This window comes from Puma concolor, chromosome B4, assembly GCF_028749965.1.
Source record: "Puma concolor isolate L17-30 chromosome B4, mPumCon1.1.hap2, whole genome shotgun sequence".
Classification (NCBI taxonomy): Eukaryota; Metazoa; Chordata; class Mammalia; order Carnivora; family Felidae; genus Puma; species Puma concolor.
This window is the reverse complement of record NC_141673.1, coordinates 88,019,704-88,040,123: the sequence shown is the minus strand read 5'-3', so window position 1 is coordinate 88,040,123 and position 20,420 is coordinate 88,019,704. Positions and strand designations below refer to the sequence as shown.

Sequence of the window (20,420 nt, the reverse complement as noted above, 5' to 3'; positions counted from 1 at the left end):
TTACCTGTTGAGGGCTGATTTGTGACCCAGTATGGTATCTATTGTGGAGAATGTTCCGTGTGCCCTTGAGAAGAACGTTAGTGTGAAATGTTCTGAATGTATCTGTTAAGTCCATCTGGTCCAGTGTCTTTCAAAGCCATTGTTTTCTTGTTGATTTTCTGTTTAAATGATCTGCCCATTGTTGTAATTGGGGTATTAAGGTCCCCGACTACTATTGTATTATTATCAATGATTTTCTTCATGTTTGTTATTAAGTTCTATATTTGGGTGCTCCAAGTTGGGACAAAAATATTTACAATTGTTAGATCTTCCTGATGCATAGACTCCTTAATTATGATATAATGCCTTTCCTCATCTCTTGTTACAGTCTTTGGTTTAAAATCTACTTTGTCTGATATAAGTATGGCTAATTTAGCTTTCTTTTGACCTCCATTAGCATGACAGATGGTTCTCCATCCCCTCACTCTCAATCTGCAGGTGCCTTTAGGTCTAAAATGAGTCTCTTGTAGGCAATGTATGGATGGATCTTGATTTGTTTATCCATTCTGATACCCTATGTCTGTTGCTGGACCATTTAGTCCATTTACATTAAGAGTGATTATTGAAAGATATGAATTTAGTGCCATTGTGTTACCTATAGAGTTGCTATTACTGGTGATGTTCTCTGGTAGTTTGTAGTCTTGTTGCTTTGATCTTTTTTTTTCCCCTCCACTCAGAGTCCTCTTTAAAATTTCCTGCAAGGCTGGTTAAGTGGTCACAAACTCCTTATTTTTTGTTTGTCTGGGAAGGTCTTTGTTTCTCCTTCTATTCTGAATGACAGCCTTGTTAGATAAAGGATTCTTGACTGCACATTTTTCCCATTCATCACATTGAATATTTCTTGCCACTCCCTTCTAGCCTCCCAAGTTTCCACGTGCAGGTCTACTACTAACTTTAAAAGTCTACCCCTGTAGGTTAAGGACATTTTATCCCTAGCTGCTTTCAGAATTCTCTTTATATTTGTATTTTTGCAAGTTTCACTATGCTATATTGTGGTGTTGCCTTGTTATTGTTCATTTGAGGGGAGTTCTCTGTGCCTCTTGGATTTGAAAGCCTGTTTCTTTCCCCAAATTAGGGAAGTTCTCAGGTATAATTTGTTTAAATAAATATTCTACCCCTTTTGCTTTCTCTTCTTCTGGGTTCCCATAATATGAATATTTTTTTCATTTCAAGGAATCAGTTCTCTAAGTCTTGCTTGTGATCTAATAATTTCCTTTCCCTCTTTTTTTCCAGCTTCATTATTTTTCATAATTTTATCTTCTATATCACCTATTCTCTCCTCTGCTTCTTCAATTCTCATTGTCACTGTATCCAGTTTGTTTTGCATCTCAGTTACAGCAATTTTAAAAAGTTTACATAGTTGTTTCACTGTGTGTGTGTGTGTGTGTGTGTGTGAGAGAGAGAGAGAGAGAGAGAGAGAGAGAGAGAGAGAGAGAGAGAGACAGAGAGACAGAGAGAGAGAGAGAGAGAATCCCAAGCAGGCTCCACACTGTCAATGGGGATCCTGATGTGTGGTTAGAATTACAATCAGGAGATCTTGGCCTGAGCCAAAATGAAGAGTCAGACACTTAACCAACTATCCACCCAGCCCCTCCTAGGTATAACAATTTTTATTTCATCCTGACTAGTTCTTAGGTATTTGATCTCTGCATCAGGGGTTTCTCTTGTGTCTTCTATGCTTTTTTTTTTTCAAGCCCAGCTAGTAGTCTTATGACTGTTGTCTAAATTCTTGTTCAGATATATTCCTTCTATCTGTTTGATCAAGTACCTGGCTGAGATTTCTTCTTAACCTTTCTTTTGGAGAGAATTCCTGTGTCTAGTCATTTGGCTAAGTTTCTGTCTTTTATGTGATTTAAAAGCTTGTTGTGGTTCCTACAACTGAGAGTTACTACTATATTAAAATGGGGCCATACACTGCCCAGAGCCTGGCACTCCAGTAAGTATTTTTGGTGTGCACTCTGCTGTTGCATTTTGCTGCTCTTTCCCACTGGTCAGTCCTCTGCAGAGTTCCTCCTTGCTTGCAGTGGTAGAGTGTTTGGACCTTTAACCAGGTGTGCTTTGGTTTGTTTGTTGAAGTAACCCTGGATAAAAGGGATGAGGGAGAAGCCTGTTACACAAAAAAATCGGGAAAAAGAAGAGCAACTGAATAAAACCAACAAGACACTATGAGACTGACCCCAAAGAAAAGAAGAAGAAGAAGAAGGAAAAAAGAAAAAAAAGTACTGCAGGTATCATTTTGAAGCACTTCATTTTCAGTGCACTTGGTGCATGAGAGGTGCTGGCTGTGCTGTTCTGGAGGAGAGGTCTGCTGCATTGGCTCAGAGTCAGTCCTGCCACAATTAATAAGCAGCTGCCAGCACGGGACCAGGGTTCAGTGTATGCAGGTCCCAACTCTACTGGGTGCCGCTGTCTGATCTGTGAAGTCCCACCATGTTGGTGTTAGGGGGAAAATGGCACTACCCCAGTCTCTCATCCCAGTCTGGGACTCTTGCACTCCAGTGTGAGACTGGCACTGTGCAGATCCACTCCCCTCCTCCAGAGTAAAGGCTCTCCACGTTGGAATTTCTCTGTCCCTGAAAAACTGTCCCACACCTGAGCAGTGTTAGGAATCTATGGAGTAGCACTGCTAAAAACCGCAAAGGTTATTTTCCATCTGAGTGTGCCTCTGTCCTCCTCTAATGAAAGGCCTTTTGCTGGCACCTGCAGAGTATTTTGTCCTTGGGGAGGCAATACATCCTCTACCACAAGTACACCAGGAAGGGGAATTCTTATGTCCCAGTGCATCCCAGAGATCCCTACACCAAGCTAGCACTGTGGGGCCAGCTCCCTCCTACCCAGGAGCACAAGCAACAGCTCGACAGCTCAACTCTAGAAGGTTGTGCAATTCCAAAATTTCAGACTTTGAGCCCCAAATGCAAGCAAAAAAATAACTGGGAGACTCAGTACTTCTCACTCCCCAGCCCATAGTCCAGAGAGGTTTTCCCCTTGTGTGAACCTGATGCAGCACTTTCTCAAACTGGGTCTCTTTTTATCTCTTTTGTCTCTCGACGGAAAGGGTTCCCTCCCCTCTACAGCCTGCCATCTTTCTCCCAATTCACTTTCGCATACCTCACACCTGCCAAGCTTTCTCCTTCTAACTGTGGAAATCCTTCTGCCACTCTGCAGATAGGTTTCCTGGTTTTCCAAGTGATCTGACAGCTGTGTTTGAGGGATGAGGAAAGCCCAGGTTCCAGCTACGTCTCCCCCATCTTAACTCCTCCTCTCATTCCTTCCTGATCAGAAATCTTACTCCATGACACGATGCACAATACACAATACAAACGTGGCTCATAAATTCCCTTCAAATGTCAACACACATCCCTCACAAAAGTCTCAATATTTCATGCCTCCTAGAGGTCCATGTAGCCTAGAATACTGTCCCATTTCTTTTCAGTTCATCTGTCCCTCTTCTACTTCCCCAATTGCTCCATAGGCACCCTCTCCAGGAAGTGACCCTTGACCAACACCTCTTTCTCAGTTTCTACTCATACCTTCCCTTCAAAGTAATGATGTCTCAATCCCTGTCCAGTTAGTAATTCCTCCTATTTCAGTTCATTTTTCTTCCCATTTGGGGTGTAAATTCTCTTTACCCAAAAGAATTGAAGATGCTTCAAGATTTTTGCACCAGTCTCCCAAGAAAGCATCTAAAGGAAGGGATAAGTATATGGGTAATCCTGCCTCTAGCAGGCTTCCCCGGAAGCACCTACTCTCTGTTGGAAAGGTGACAGATTCCACAAGTAAGAAAGTGGCTTCCCATCCTTCTTTTCTAGTAAGGCCTCATACATAAATACAATAGAAAAACACTGGCCCCCATATGCCAACCATAAAACTCTGACTCTGCAAGAAAGATGTCTGTTGTGCCCAAGATGGAGCCAGTCTCATCTTCAGGGATTCCCTGGAGTCAGGTAGACTTCTCTTAATTTTGGTACCTTGGCCCCTCTCCATGTCCCATGAATATGGATGGAGCAAGACCAGGAGAGGTCATGTCAGGCAATCAGCTGCCCCAGGGCAGCTGCTCTTTGAGTGAACATTGTTCTTACCATTGAGTCTAGAGGGAGTAGAGAATCTGCTCCTTGTTCTGAGCAAGACTCCACTCTGATGGAACAGACAGGACAGTCACTAGAACTCCACGCAGAGCCACACAAAGGCAAAACTACAGGTGCTGGGGTACAGTTCTAGATGTTGGGTACAGACCTAGATACACTTCTAGATGTAGTTCTGGGTGGAGACAAATGCTGTGTGTCAAGCAAGGCTCCAGGAAGATAGTTTTAAAGGAGAAACACAGTGCTAGCCTAAATGGAAGGAGAATTTCTGTACCAAAGAAATGTGTAAAGCTCTAGTCAATTCACCATGAATTATTAAATGCTCATTGTGTGTCTGGATACAGGAGGATGCTCTGGGGGAGCGAACAAGATACACTCCTTATCTATGATCTACAATCAGGAACAATATACAAAAATAAAGGCACTCAGATAACTGTTGTATTTCATTTTTTATTTCAGCTTTATTGAGGTAAAATTGACATATAAAATTTAAGATATCTAAAGTATACATTGTGGTTATCTGGCATACATATACATTGTGAAATGATTCACAATGATTTCCCCATGGTGATAGGATTAACAATGGTATTTTAATCTAAATGTTTCATGAAATGAAGGCAAGCGTTCAAAAGGCAACTTTGTGTCCTTCACTTCCATCTTTCCATGTGGAGACTTGGTTTTCTATATGTGGTCCCAGGACCAGAAGCATCAGCATCAACTGGGATCTTGTTAGAAGTACATGTTGTGGGCTCTACCCAGACCTACTGAATTCTAAATGCTGGGGCCAGGGACCAGCAATCTGTTTTGTCACAAGTCCTCAGGGTATGGTGACACCTGCTGAAGACTGAGAACCACTGACAGAGTACTATTCCTGGCCCCACTCCAGGAATAGTACTGCCCCGCTCACTGTCACTTTGATTAGTGAGTTAAAGCAACAGCACTAATCATGCCCAGCTCAGCCCCTTCCATTTTTTTATTGGTTTGCCTTTTTTATCCAGTGCCAAACTGACCGAAACACATGCATTACAACCTGCTCATACATAAAAAATCTAATTAAAGCAGAATCTTGCCTGTGGCGTCTTGTGGAGATTGCTTCGCATTACTTCTGATGAGGAATAAGTCTGTTTAATTTAGTGATGCAGGCTTAGCAAGCCAATTGAGCTACAGATCAAAAGCTAAGTGTTTAATCAACTGTCTCTATGTCTTGATTATCAGTTGGTTCCAAACATAGGAGTGAGAAATGGGGTGTTATTTATCGCATCCTTATAACTCCAACATGGGTTGTAGTGAAAAGTGGGCAGGATGCAGGTTCAGGTTGCCTGCAGTAGAGAGACCTAGCTGAGAGAATAACAAGACACAAGAACCAGAGGAAATCCTAGAATTCTGTAAGAAAGAGAAATAACTTTAGAAATAATCAGTTCTGATGTCTCATGTTACAAATGAATGAATAAATAAATAAATAAATAAATAAATAAATAAGCAAAGCATTGAAGGAACCAAAAGGCTTGCTCAAGGTCACATTGCTAGTTAATGGTGAGAACAAGAGCAGAATCCAGGATACTTGGCTCCCAGCTGTGCACTTTCTGAGCAGGTGGACCAAAGCAGACAAGAGGAGAGAAACTTTCAAGTCCAAGAACGCAGATATTGCCAAGTAGAAGAACCAACCCTAGGGATTTTCATTATGGGTAGTGGGTTCAAATCCAAGTGTTTTGTGCTCAGAGGAGAGCTCTGGCTCCAATCCACCTGTGCGTGTTCTGTTGGCCCCTCTCACAGCCAAGGCTCAGGCTACACACACTACAGTGTGTTCAGTGTGTTCTGAACACTGCTTCATTTTCCTGTGCTTCTCCAAGTGTTGTTCTCTCAGCCTACAGTCTCTCACTGCTGCCCACATGTGGGAAAATCCTAACCTGTCTTGGAGAGAGCCAACTCAAATGCCATTCCTCTACAAAGTCTTCTCTGATTTCACCAATCAACCCTCACCACTGTGCCAACCCCATGTGATCCTCCACCACTCTGAATTCCCAGGACACTTTATTTGTATATTACTTATTATGACAACACTTTCTACTTTGTGTTACAGCTATGCTTTACCCCTTGTGTTAGAATATAAGCCCCTTAAGGGCAGGGGCCATATTTCATCTTTTGGGGTTTTTTTTTTTTTTTTGGTTTGATTCTAGTTTCTTTTTTTGTTGTTTTTGTTGAAGTATAATTACCATACAATGTCATTATATTATTCTAGGTGTACTACATAATGATTTATTGATTCCACACATTTCTCAGTGCTCATCCAGATAAGTATACTCTTAATTCCCTTGATCTATTTCACCCATCCCTGTACCCACTTCACTGTGACAACCAACAGTTTTTTCCCTATATTTGAGTGTATGGGGTTGTTTTTACTGTTTGTCTCACTTTTTCCTTTTTTGTTGTTGTTGTTTTATTTCTTAAATTGGTATAAGAGTGGAACCATTTGGTGTTTGCCTTACTCTGAACAGACTTATTTCACATAATATTATTTCCTCTAGGTCCACCCATGTTGTTACAAATGCCTAGATTCCATTCTTTTTTATAGCTGAGTAATATTCCATGACAGATAGATAGATAGACAAATAGATAATTTGATAGATATTACATCTTCTTTATCTATTCATCTATCAAGGGACATTTGGGTTGCTTCCATGTCCTGGCTATTGTAAACTATGCCACAGTAAACATAGGGGTGCATATATCTTTTTGAAATCATGTAACTAAAATGCTTTTGCCCTGAAAAGGAAATCAGCATCAAGAGAGAAAGGCAACCCACTGAATAAGGGAAGATATTTGTAAATGATATATCCAATAAGGGGTTAATACACAAAATACAGAAACAACTTATACAACTCAATCCACTTAAAAAATGGGCAGAGGAACTAAATAGACATTTTTCCAAAGATGATATACAGATGACCAACAGACACTTGGAAAGGTGTTCACCATCACTACTCACAGGGAAATGTAAATTAACTCTACAATTGGATATCACTTTAAATCTGTCAGGATAGCTAAAATCAAAAAGACAAAGATAAGCAAGTATTGTGGAGAAAAAGGAACCCTCAGGTACTCTTGTTGGGAATGTCAGTTGGTGCAGCCACTATGGAAAGCAGTATGCAGGTTCCTCAAAAAATTAAAAATAAAAGTACCTATGATCCAGTAGTACTGCTACTGGTTATTTTTTTAAATAATCTCCACACACAACATGGGGCTCAAAGTTACCACCCTGAGAGAAAGAAATGCATGCCCTAGTGATTGAGCCAGCCAGGCACCCCACGGGTACTGGATATTTAAGCAAGGAAATAAAAAATGTTTTTTCTAGTTTCTTATAATAATAACATTTTAAAGCCAGTAAGCAACTACAGATACAATTCAAGTAGACAAGTAAAAAAAAAAAAAAGGAAAATTAACAAAGATGCACCCATCACTCCACAATATACACAGAGCTCTGTTGGTGTTCACCCACCAACATCCCATGGGAGGCCCACCTTTCCCTGTGATCAAGAGTACTCCATTATTATGCAGGGGGACCCGACTGGGTGGATGATGTCAAACTGCATATGTACTGACACGGCTGAGTTCAAGGTCTACACTTTTTGAACTAACTTAAGTGGGGATAGCGACCCAGCTGTGCTGGATCCCATAGGTGAAGTAGATAACAAACCCAATTAGCATCCAGACACCAAATACTATCCAGGTGCCAGCTGTCATCTGCATCATAAGGTAAACATTCACAAAGACGCTCAGTAGTGGGAAGAGAGGCAGGCAGGGACCTTAAAGTAAAGGGGACTGGAGCTCTGAGGCTGTCTCCAGATGACCCCAGTGATCCCAATGATGAGTACCAGGAGCAGCACAACCACCAAAATCCACACTGGGTCTCCAGAAAGCAGAACTGGCCCCTGGGTCAGCACCAGGCAAAGAAGAATGAGCAACAGACAAGCAGAGAGGAACAAACATGGACAACCCGGCCAGAGAGTGGAGTGGGGGTGGAACTACCTGGAAAAAGTAGTCCCTGTAGAGTCAACCTCTCTGCTGCAGGTCCATTCTCCTCCTGCACCTCTGCTTCATTTTCCTCATTCTGCATCTCAGGCTGATACCTGAGGATGAGAACACAAATCGCAACCAGGGAATGAGAAATCAGGGACACAACTGACCTTAGGTCCAAGAGATCAGTGACTCCAAAGAAGAATACAATGACTGGAATAGTTCCAACAAACACAATGATCATGATAAGAGAGTATTGGAAGAAAGAGATACGGGTAAGGACAGGGAACAGGAGGCCATCCTTTGCCATCATGTATAGCACCTGACGCATTGGCCACACAAAGCTCCAAAGGCTGGCGGAAAGAATGCACAGCAATGCAAAAGCTACCACATAGTAGACAGGGACCCAGCCAATATGGAGAAATACCTCAGGCAAGGTGCTCCCAGGTTGGAGCTGGTAGTAAGGCACCATAAGCGTGAATGCTGAAGAGACACCAAAATACACCAAAAAGCAGATGAACAGTGAAATCACAATGCCAATGGGGATGGAACGCTGGGGATTCTGGGCTTTTTCAACTCTGGTAACAATATGGTTGAAACCAAGAAATGCATAGAAACAGGTAGCTGATCCACCAAGAATCCCCTTGAAGCCAAAAGGCACAAATCCTCCAGAGCCCAGAGGGCCCAAGCTCGAGGTGTCATTGAGTCCAGCCTTTACGTAGTCCTCTTCTGTGAGCTTCCAGTTGTGCAGGTCCCCCTTAATGAAGCCAGAGGTTATGACAAAGCTGAGAGCCAAAAGTTTCACCAATGTGACCAGTTTGGCAGCTGTGGAACTCAATAATGATGAGGAATACCAAAGACTCCTGAATTCCATGAACAACGACACAAAACCCAGAGCAGAGAATTCTAGATATTCTGTAAGGACAGGGGGAACATGTGCTGAGATGCTCTCTTGCACAGTCTGAGACAGCCGGTTCCCACGCAGGTTGTCAAAAGTTAACATCCATGTGATGAACACAATGGCTTTCTCAGCAACAAGGGAGAGGATGAGGTTCCAGTCAGTGACGAAGGCCCAGAGTTCAACTATAGTGACAAAGCTGTAGAGATATGCAGAGCCAGAATGGGGAATGTGGGTACTAATCTCTGCATAGCACAGCCCAGCCAACAGAGAAGATAGGCCAGCCACCAAAACGCAGATCACAAAAGATGGTCCTGCTTGATTTCTGACCACCTCACCAGCCAGGACATACACACCTATACCCACTGTGTGGCCCACACCCTGGGTCACTAAATCTAGAGTGCTCAATATTCTCTGTGGGTCATTCTCAGCCACCGGTTCCTTCAGCGTAGGTCTGCGTACCGGTTTTTGACCAAATCTACGAAGTGCCTGACGCAACATCTAGCTGGAACTGAAGAGGATTCCAGGATTAGAGAGCTGCAGCAAGCCCAGGAAGCAGAGTCTGGGATCAGGTTTGGTGAGGCTGAATTTAGCCAAGTTGAGTTGGGGTTGACGAGGTTTGTTACTCAGGCTTCAAAGCTGCTCCTTTGTATTTCACCTGGTATGTAATAGCCCTTCCTAAACCCTAAATAAACAATAAATATTTACTGAACAATGGCGTACAACCAACTTACAAAAGTTCACAACCACAGCTCAGAAGTTCCCATGTCACCTGTCGCAGCCCGAGTATCACAGACACTGAAACAAAAGATCATAAAAAATTAATGCCATTTTCCCCCCAGAAAAGTGCCAAATATCTATCAATATTCTCCTTTTTACACACCACATGAAAAAAATCCCATTTGGTTTCATCTAACTCATGTAGCCTCATGGGCTAATTAAGTTGTAGGACACAGCGGGGATGAAGCTATTGTGCAACAATTTACACATGAGATGTTTGTGTGGTGCTTCAGCATAAGTTATGACACATTAATTCATGGACTTGAGGACCTTGTTGTAGTTACAGAACCATTTCTCAAATATCATCTGAGTTTAAAATACAAATATTGGTCCCACTGTCTTAAAACTCTTTATGCCCAAATCAGTACCCAAGATCAGATGGCCCCCTTTCTCCTCATCCTGCATCATCCATTTAGCTGTACTGATGGCAAAGAAAGTACAGTCCAACCCTTCCCTTTACCCATCTAGGCCACAGGGAGCACTGTGAGAATAGAGGAAGAGGGAGAAAGAAGCAAGGCCTTCATAATTCCCAGAAAGAACTAGAGGACTCTCTCGTGAGGAAACACAGGAGAAATAGGTGCATACACCAACCAAGTGTCCATTACTAAGGAAGAAGAGCCAGAAAGGGTATTTTGTGAATTCTGACATTCAGTAAACCTCACCCAAAGCAACAAGGCAAAACTTACTACAGTTTATATGTCCACATTTATGAGAGTGTGATGGGTAGGAAGGAAAGCAGTAGGTCACCTAGCTCAGTTGCTCACAGCCAAAACAATTCATTCTGTCTCCTCCCTCTCTGGGTTCCAGGAGAGAAGGTGAGCTCACTTCTGCAGACAGTCTCCTCACTGGCCACACTGTGCTCTATAAACACCCTGGGCCATCTGTGATGTCAGCAACCAGCCACCTGGAGACCCTGCACTGCTCTGTGAACTTATATTAAAACACAAACTTGTAACTCCCTCTTAATTTTCTACCATAGTTATTTTTCACTTGCTCAAACAATGGTCTCAATATGCCAAATACGTTTTGTTAATCAAGGAGCCCTACATGTGGTTCCTCCTTCCCCTTCCTCCACTGCTGCTATTCAAATGGCCCCCTCCATCAAATGGAGTAAGACTTTGGTGAACAATTCACAGCAATGTCTCAGAAATGAGTAGAGAAAAACAGAGAAAACAAAGTCATGCAGCCCTCATTCTCCTCACTACTTGGGGTTTGGTTTTGAGAGAATTTTAGGAAAAAATGTCAAAGGGTTTTAAAGGCAGAAAGACCAAGTCAAAATTGAACTGTCTTCTCTACAGATTATCAAAAGGAATCCTAATGTTATGGGTCAAAGCTTCTGTGTACAAATCCATCTAGACTCCTTATTTGCCACCCACCAGTTCCAAGGTTATGATTTACTAAAAGCACACAACATAGACAGAGTCAATACTTAACTCATGGAATCTTGTTACACTATACATAGCATTGACATGTTGCCCACCCACCCCCAGGTTTCAAATCCTTCAGTGATTCCCCACTGCCCTTCCTTCATAGTCCTTCCTTCCTTCTTTCCTTCCTTCCTTCCTCCCTCCCTCCCTCCTTCCTTCCCTCTGCTTCCTTCCTTCCTTCCTTCCTTCCTTCCTTCCTTCCTTCCTTCCTCCCTCCCTCCCTCCCTCCCTCCTTCCTTCCCTCTGCTTCCTTCCTTCCTTCCTTCCTTCCTTCCTTCCTTCCTTCCTTCCTCCCTCCCTCCTTCCTTCTTTCCTTCCTTCCTTTCTTCCTTCCTTCATCACCTGATCTGTGTTGATTCTTCCAGCGTCATCCCCTGTCCACTTCCTGCTGCAGCTGCAAGAATCAACACTCAACCTGTTCCCTTACCTCCAACGTCCTCTTGTCCAGTTTGCATAGCTAACCCCACTTCTCTTTAGTTCCCAGCTCAGAAGTTGCTTTCCCAGGAAGCCCCCCTGACCTTATGCTGCCCTTCCTGTGTGTTCTTATAGCACCTAGCTTACGCCATGTGCCATTTATCCTAATGTATCAGAATTTCTGCTCAGCTGCCTGTGTCTTCTATCAAAGTGTGAGTTAGATGCTCAATAGATACTTATTGAACAGATACACAAACTGAGAATACAAATCTGAAAGAGAACATAATCCAGAATTCCTACCTAATTGCCTTTGCGAGATACATACTTTGTAGCCAAACAATATTTGTAAACCTGATTTAGATAAAGATATGAATCATATTACCATCCTTGTAGAAAGAAAGCAAAATGAAAAGTGTGAAGGGAAGACAAACTGATGAAACTTTGACTGTACATCATTCATGGCAGGTATAAGCCACACATGGTGACAAAGAATTGTCAAATGTTTTGAAGATATCAGGCCCTATAACCTAGGTGGGATGTCCTAAGGCAGAGGTTTTTACTTTGGGGGACAGAGGGAGGCATAATGAAGACACTGGGGTACATTTTCAAACTTCATATCCTGTCCCTCTGGAGATTCTTGTCCACTAGCCCTGTGCTTCCCATGGCTGCTCTAAATCACCCCAAATGACAAGAAATTGTCCTCAATTTCAAAGGGAAGAGATTACAAAAGTTTCCTTCACGGGAAAGCAGCACAGTTTAGCATTTAGGAGTAAAGGCTCTGCAGGTACATGATTCAGGTTCAGATCACAACTCAACCTTATACTGGGTACTCTGGACAAATTAGTTAACCTCTCGGTGCTTTAGTTTCAACAACAGTCAAATGAAAGTAAAAGTACCTCATAGGGTAATTGTGAGGCATAAGAGAAATGATGTCTATAAAGTAGTTAGCTCAGTGCCTAGCAAACAATATGTAATTAACGTAATCTGCCTAATGTTTAATATTGAAATCCGATCCAAATTCCCAAATTTGAAAATCAATTAGTCTTTATAAATTTCTAGCCCCAAAATCATCCACTGAAATTCGAGCCTGTTGGCTTGCCCTCATGAAACAATGAAAACAGCTTTATTCCATATATTTTGCCTTGAAATGCTAAGTACCCCAATTAGACAACCCCCTACATGGTGCTAAACACTTGGAGGTTCTAAGCTCACTGAGTTAGTCCAGGCATCAAGAAAATGAAAGCCTTAAACAACAACATCATCATCATCATCATCATCATCATCATCATCATCAATATTTTTGCCTATGGATGCCTCATCTTATTCCGAGAAGGGACAGTTCTGGGTACTATAGTGCTAAGAGCAAAGAGCATTATGTCAGAAATTTTGGATTTGAGCCTTGCCTCTTCCACTTCACTATACAAACCAGGGCTATTTACTTGATCTCTCTAAGCCTCAGGTTTCCTCACCCACAAGGAACCGTACTTCACTTCCATTAAAGGATCCACATAAAAATTTGATGAGAAGATATAAAACATCACCCACTGCTGGTGGGAGTATAGCTGGGGTCACCATCCTGAAGCACAATCAGGGGAATTAAGAATGCACACACCCTCCCACCCCGAAATCCCTCTCTGAGATATACACCCCAGGGAGACTCTGTCCTGAGATTATAAGGAGGCTCATATGAGCAAGTTCATCACAGGACTGTTTCTGAATCTGGAGCTATGCCAGCCTCTGTTACTAGAGGAATGTGTAAGTAAAATGTGTCATATATACACAATGAAATATTACACAGCAGTCAGAAATTTTAAAAAGTAGATTAAAGATAACAACATGGGTACATTTCAGAAACAATGTTAAGTAACGGAAGTAGAAGCAGGATGAGGTATACAGCAGTTACATTTATATACATTTATAAAACAGCCAAAGGGCGCTGCCTATTTGTCAAGGATACGCACATACCTGTTAAAATTTTCATATCATTCTCTGATAAAACCTTCTACTGGTTTCTCCTTTTATGCAGAGTAGAAGCCAATGTTTGCATTTACAATGACCTACAAAGTCCTACAGTATTTGTCACTGACCCACCTGCTACTCATCCTCTGTTTTTTTCTCTCCCTCACTCATATTTCTCTAGCCCCCTAACCATTCTGACCTCCTAACATACCAGGCAAGACCCTACCTCAGGGCCTTTGTACTTGCTGTCCCTATGACCATACCACTTCTAGCCCAGATAGCCCCATGGTTGCTCACTTCACTGCATTTGGTAAAAGACCATGTATAGCATAGCCTTCCTTAATCACCATATATAAAACTACAAGCTGCTCCTAACCACCCAGCCATACCTTATCCCCATGCCCTCATTTTCCTCATACCACTTTTCACTATTCAAGGTACTATATGTTTTACTTAATTATTATTTCCTCACACCAAAAGATGTAAGTTCCATGAAAGCAAGGCATTTTTTTTTCTTTGCCTAGTCCCCACACTACAACTGTGTATTTGTAGAGTGAAGGAATGTATCTAAATACACATATAGAGCAGGGATTGGGAGAACATTTGTTATATACAGTGAAGGAAGTGCCTCCAGTGAGGAGGGGAAATAATAGAGATCAAGATGAAAGGGGTAAAATAAAATGCATTGAAAAGGGGCCTGATAGGAAGCAATGATGCTCAGTCCATGACTGAGGGAGGGGTTGACTCCACTCTGTGCACGTCAGGTTCAACAAGGAATTGCATGAGATAATGTTGTGGGAATTAAGTTGAAGGGTAACTGTACCCTGTAATTGTGAGGACATGGAGAACACAGAGAAGGAAAACCTGCTAGAAAGAGGGTGGAGAACAAGGGAAGATGGGGCACTCCTCCTACCAGTTCCTTCTGAAACCATTTCCCTTTTCCCAATTCCTCTTTCTCCTTCACTCCTTCAACTGTCTCTGGAGTTTCCTTACTGGGCACTAAGGACACTTGTACCATGTTTCTCTCTCTGGGGAACCATCTGCAGCCACCAACCTCCCAACAAAGATACAACAGTGGTTCTTGTCATTTGCTGAGTCACAGACCCCTCTAAGGTTAGTCACCTCAAAAAAATGTCCTACAGTCTTCTGAAGTCCATTCATAGATGCTGAGCAGGAATCCCAGAGGAGGACCATCTGAATGGCAGGGTCAGAGATGGGTAAGTCTTTGGATCATTTGTGTTTCCCTCAACTGTGTTGTGCAGGGTGGTCCTTGTGCTCTTCCCACATTTACTGAAGATGAGGGACAGTGGGCTGCAGACAAAGTATGAAGATACCAGAGAAACAACCCAAAGAGCAAAACATCTGGGAATTAAATTAATCACATTTCATTACTCCAACACAAGCAGGCAGAAGAAAAATGAACAAGCAAGCTTATAGAAGACAAAGCAAAGCCATGATTGGGAATCCTGAGAGATCCTACCACAAATCCAGTTTATAACAGTACACAAAAACATCATCCTCAAATGCTATTTTCAGAAAGGCCCTTTCTCTGTGCAGTAACCTACAATTATCCCAATAGTTTATATTCAGTCCAGACTCTCTGACCCACCTCTCAGAACCCTGCCCTAAATCTTCCTCTACCCTCAGGCCCATCACCTCCCTCCTAGCTCAGCTCCTCACATCCTGACTTACCCTTCCTGGGATGAGCCTTTGGCCTGAGTAAGTGCCTGTCCTGCCAGGGATGCCCTCCTCACTCCTTTTTATCCTGTTGTCATGTTCTAGGTCTTCTCAGTCCTATTCTACAATGTTTCCCCTTGTGTAAGGGAAGTATTTCCTAAGGCATCCTGACTGGTCCCATCTCCAACCTCCCTCCAATTCCCATCTGCACTTAAGGTCCATCCTGATGCTCAGCTATAACTAATTTTCCCTTTCTGTGTGCTGGTGTCCTGCATGTGTAACTTAAATTCCTTTATAATCTAAAAAGATTCCAGGGGGCAGGGCCAAGATCTATCTACCTCCTTCTTCTGGATTCCACACTCCCACCTCCAACCTCACTACCCAGGACAAGAATCTACTCAAAATCATACAAAGCAACCATAAGAGGCATTTAGGACAGAGAAAATGAATTTATATATATATATATCGATCGACTACTATACCTTGAGATTCCTAGAGGAAATTTGTTTTGCTTGTTTTGTTTTCTGTTTATTTGTTTGGGTTTTTGTGTTTGTTTTTGTTTTTGAAAGAGAGAAAGGGCCAAACAGAGGTGTAAACAGGAGAGTAGAACAAACACCATCATCTATTTCAAGCACATTTCCAGGATATTTCCCTAATGAGGGCCCTGGGTCTGTGAATCTCATTTTAACTAGGAAACAGTCTCTCCAAAGGAGGTGCTTGATGTGTATGAGGTACTGAAAGAAATCCAGAGAGAGGCCAGGGAACATGAAGTCAGCTTGTATGAATTCCACAATGCCCCCAAATCCCCCTTCCCTCCCTTTCCTCCATGTATTTCTCTCAGTCTCTGAACTTCTTCCAAACTCTAAAACCAAAGTCCCATCCCAAAGTCTCCCACAACAACTCCTGTCAAGTCCAACAATCCACCCATTAAATTGCAGGCTGTCTTCCCCTCCCAGCCAGCCCCAACCACTGCCCTTTATCCTGGAGGTCATTGTGTTCGCTGCTCTGTCTCTGAGAAGGGTACAGCCCTCATCTGGACATTTCCTTTTCAAAACATTTTCCAAGACAGTAAGTTCTACTGGCTCCTCTGGCTGGGTGTTAACACTCTTGCCCATCAGGAAGTTGGCCTAGTGTTTCCTCCTGAATAGCCTCAAAGAGAGTTTGGATACCAGTTGTTATGCTAGAAATTTGATGAGGACTTGAGAGGAAGGCTAATGAGGCTGTTAAATAATTATTTTGCTTCCCAAACTTCCAGAGAAGTGGATTTAAATACAACATCTGCAGAGATCATATCAATCCTCTGCATCCAAACATAAATCCTTTCTAACCTAAAGTATATAAAAATTTCTTCCTCCTAAAATTTCTAGACAATGAAGACTCTGGAGCCAATCCAACTAGTGACTCCCAAACACTCAACTATAAAGGTTTTTAGAAAGCTGAGCTACCCCAGAGTTTCTCAAGTCCTAACTCAAGCAGCCCTGCAACTGAGGTAGCGGCAGTCATGAATACAGGAGTAGAAGCTTTGAGTTCAGGGCAAGAGTTTTAAGTAAAGGTAAATGTCATGTACATGTACAACAACATGTCCAAGAGTGAAACAGTTCACAGGCATATGGAAAGGAAACAGAACAAAAGCCACCATGAACACTGGGGCTGAGTCTCATACCCAAGAGTAGAAGAAATTGGTTTCCAAAATCAAATGAAAAATGGAATCTTCCCAATTTCTCCTTCTGTTTGGCCTTCTCTTCAAGTCTGTGTCCAATCATGGTCTTTCCTTTATCTGTTCAACTAATATACTGATTCTCATTTATTTAGCACTGTAGATAAAGCAGAAAAAGCACAGAAATCTCTCCACACAAGTTGGTTACATCCTGTAGTTGAAAGCAAACAATAAACAAATAAGTAATATGGATATATATTGTGTTGGATTTGCAATCAGTGAGACAGAGAAGAGGGAAGCAAGAAAAGGTTAGGATGTGCTCAGAGTGGGTGTTGTGATTATAAAATGGGTGATCCAAGAGAGCCTCACCTTCACACTGTTGTGCAACTTGTTGCACAGAATTTGTTCATCTTCCTCAGCTGAAACTCCGTACCCATAAGCAGTAACTCCCCATTCTTCCCTCCCCGCAGTCCCTGGCACCACCATTCTACTTTCACTCTCTGAATTTGACTACTGTAAGTACCTAGATATAAGTGGAATCACACAATATTCTCCTTTTGTGACCAACTTATTTCACTTAGCATAGGTCTTCAAGGTTCATCCAGACTGGAATATATGTCAGAATGTCCTTCCTCTTTACGGATGAATAATACTCCATTGTGTATCTCCCACATCTTGTTCACATTCCATCCACTGGCGGATTCACCTTTTAGCTGTTATGAATAATGCTGTTATGAATATGTGAATAGAAATATCTTCTTGAGTCCTTCCCTTGAATTCTGTGGGACAACAACCAGAAGTGGGATTCCTGGATCCTATGGTAATTGGATATGTCGTTTTTGAGACATCACCATGTGTATGTATATGTATATATGTATGTGTGTGTGTGTGTGTGTATACATATACATATACATATACATATACATATACATGTACATGTACATGTACATGTACATGTACACACATACATATATACATATACATACACACACCACATCTTCCTTATCCATTCATCAGTTCATGGACATTATGGATGTTACCATAATTTGGCTATTGTTGATAGCGCTGCAATAAACATTGGGGTGCATGTGACCCCGAATCAGCATTTTTGTATCCTTTAGATAAATACCTACTAGTGCAATTGCTGGGTCATAGGGTAGTTCTATTTTTAATTTTTTGAGGAATCTCCATAATGTTTTCCAGAGTGGCTGCATCAGTTTGCATTCCCATCAGCAGTGCAAAAGAGTTCCCCTTTCTCCACATCCTCACCAGCATCTGTTGTTCCCTGAGGTGTTCATTTTAGCCATTCAGACAGGTGAGATGTGGTGTCTCATTGCGGTTTTGATTTGTATTTCCCTGATGATGAATGAGGTTCACCATCTTTTCATGTATCAAAATAACACCAGGATTCTTTACAGAGATAGAACAAACAATCCTAAAATTTTTATGGAACCCAAATAGCCAAAGTAATGTTGAGAAAGAAAACAAAAGCGTGGAGGCATCACATCCGTACTTTGAGCTGAATGACAAAGCTGTAATCATCAAGAGAGCATGGTATTGGCACAAAAAAACAGACACATAGATCAATGAAATAGAACAGAAAACTCAGAAATGGGCCCACAAATATATGGCCAATTAATCTTCAACAAAGCAGGAAGGAGAGTAGCCAATGGAAAAAAGACAGTCTTTTCGGCAAATGGCGCTGAGAGAACTGGACAGCAACATGCAGAACAATGAAACCGGACCACTTTCTACACAACAATAAATTCAAAATGAATGAAAGACCTAAATGGGAGGCAGAAAATTGTCAAAATCCTACAGGAGAAAACAGGCAGCAACCGCTTTGACCTTGGTCGCAGTAACTTCCTAGTAGCCATGTCTCCAGAGGCAGGGAAAATAAAAGCAAAAATGAACTATTGAAACCTCATCAAGATAAAAGGCTTCTACACAACAAAAGAAACAATCAACAAAACTAAAAGGCAACCAACGAGAATATATTTGCAAATGACATATGGAATCAATGGTTAGGATCCAAAATCTATAAAGAGTTCATCAAACTCACACCCAAAAAAAAAAAAAAAAAAATAATAAGCCAGTGGAGAAATGAGCAGAAGATATGAATAGACACTTTTCCAAAGCAAACAACCAGATGGATAACAGACACATGAAAATGCCTAGTACATTTAGTTTTATAAATCTTTTCAACTCTACACATTTCTTTTGCATATATTTCATTTGATGCTCAGTAACAGACTACAGAAGCAGGTATTAGTGCTGCTATTTTACAGATAATGAAACTAAGGCACAGAGAGGTTAAGTAACTTGCCTCAAGCCACAGAGCTGGGAAGGGACAGAGCAAAGATTCAAATGACTGCACTGTGGTGCCCCCTTCTGTAAATTAGGCTCTGGGAAGCAGCCAGACCTGGTGCCTACTTGTGTGAGGGAGAAGTGACCCCCAGAGGGCAAAAGACCTGCAGCCCTTCTCAGCATGTTCTGCCCACGAGAGCTTGGCCAAGTGGAGGCCTCATCTGGGAAGTGGGGATGTCATACCTTACCCTCTGAATATGAAAGGCTAAAGCAGATCATTTACTAAAGATATTTGAGCTTTAAAACACAAAATTCAATCTATGGAAGGGGTGGATGAGGGGATAGCCTGGATAAGGGCTCAAAGCCTCAGTCTTCCCATTACCTCTCCTCACCCTATCCCTGTCTCCCTCTCCCTCTTTCTGTCTCCTGACCCCCAGGGGTCTCTTCCCCACCTGTCTAGGCATAGGCAGCTGTCTCCCCCAAGCCATGGCTCACTAGCCTATGCAGTGCAGGCTCATTCATCCTCAAGCCTATGAGGACACATCACAGCCAGGGACGTCAGCCTAGCTTCCCAGCATCTTTCCCACCCAGCCCAGGGTCACTGTGGAGCTACAACCATGGCACATTTTACATTGCTGCCCCACATCTCTACCACCGGTAACACCCTGTCATATGCTATCCCTTGAGGGTGGGTTCTCCAAGCTCTCTGTCTCTCCTGCAGACCCTGCCTCCTCCATCCCTCTGCCTCCCTAACATACTTTTTCTACCCACCCCCACACACACCTACATATTTCTGCCTCATCTGCCTATAAAGTTCATATTATCTCCCTCAATGTCATGTACTTACTGAGAGCTCTAGCTTATCTGATCTTCTCCTCTCTGTTCTCCTGTTCCTTGCTAAATAAATGAGTATTATTCTTCTTGTCTCCTAGGACACCTTCTAGAGTTATGTGTCTCCTCCATCTTCCCACCTTTGGTGTTTGTCTGTCTCCCACTGTCCGAGTCACAAGGCCTGGTCCAGTTGCCTTTGACCAACTCAGGTCACAAACATTTGCTGGGGGAGTTCCTAGAGTGCTGTGTCTCTCTGTCTTGGCTCTCAGCCTCATCTCACCAGCTGCCAGGAGCTCCCACAGGACAGGGCCCTGCTCCTCCCTCTAGGTCTCCCC

General features: G+C 42.4%; 2 pseudogenes across 2 annotated transcripts in view; both read right to left on the bottom strand.

The window, feature by feature from the left end:
* Window positions 1-8,251, bottom strand: part of LOC112867685 (cationic amino acid transporter 3 pseudogene) — a 100,880-nt pseudogene extending 92,629 nt beyond the window's left edge. The window contains exon 1 of the transcript XR_015253752.1: window positions 8,148-8,251. The product of XR_015253752.1 is annotated as a cationic amino acid transporter 3 pseudogene (transcript). The remainder of the gene's footprint in view (window positions 1-8,147) is intronic.
* Window positions 6,736-20,420, bottom strand: part of LOC147579275 (cationic amino acid transporter 3 pseudogene) — an 83,199-nt pseudogene continuing 69,514 nt past the window's right edge. The window contains exon 4 of the transcript XR_015253743.1: window positions 6,736-9,718. The product of XR_015253743.1 is annotated as a cationic amino acid transporter 3 pseudogene (transcript). The remainder of the gene's footprint in view (window positions 9,719-20,420) is intronic.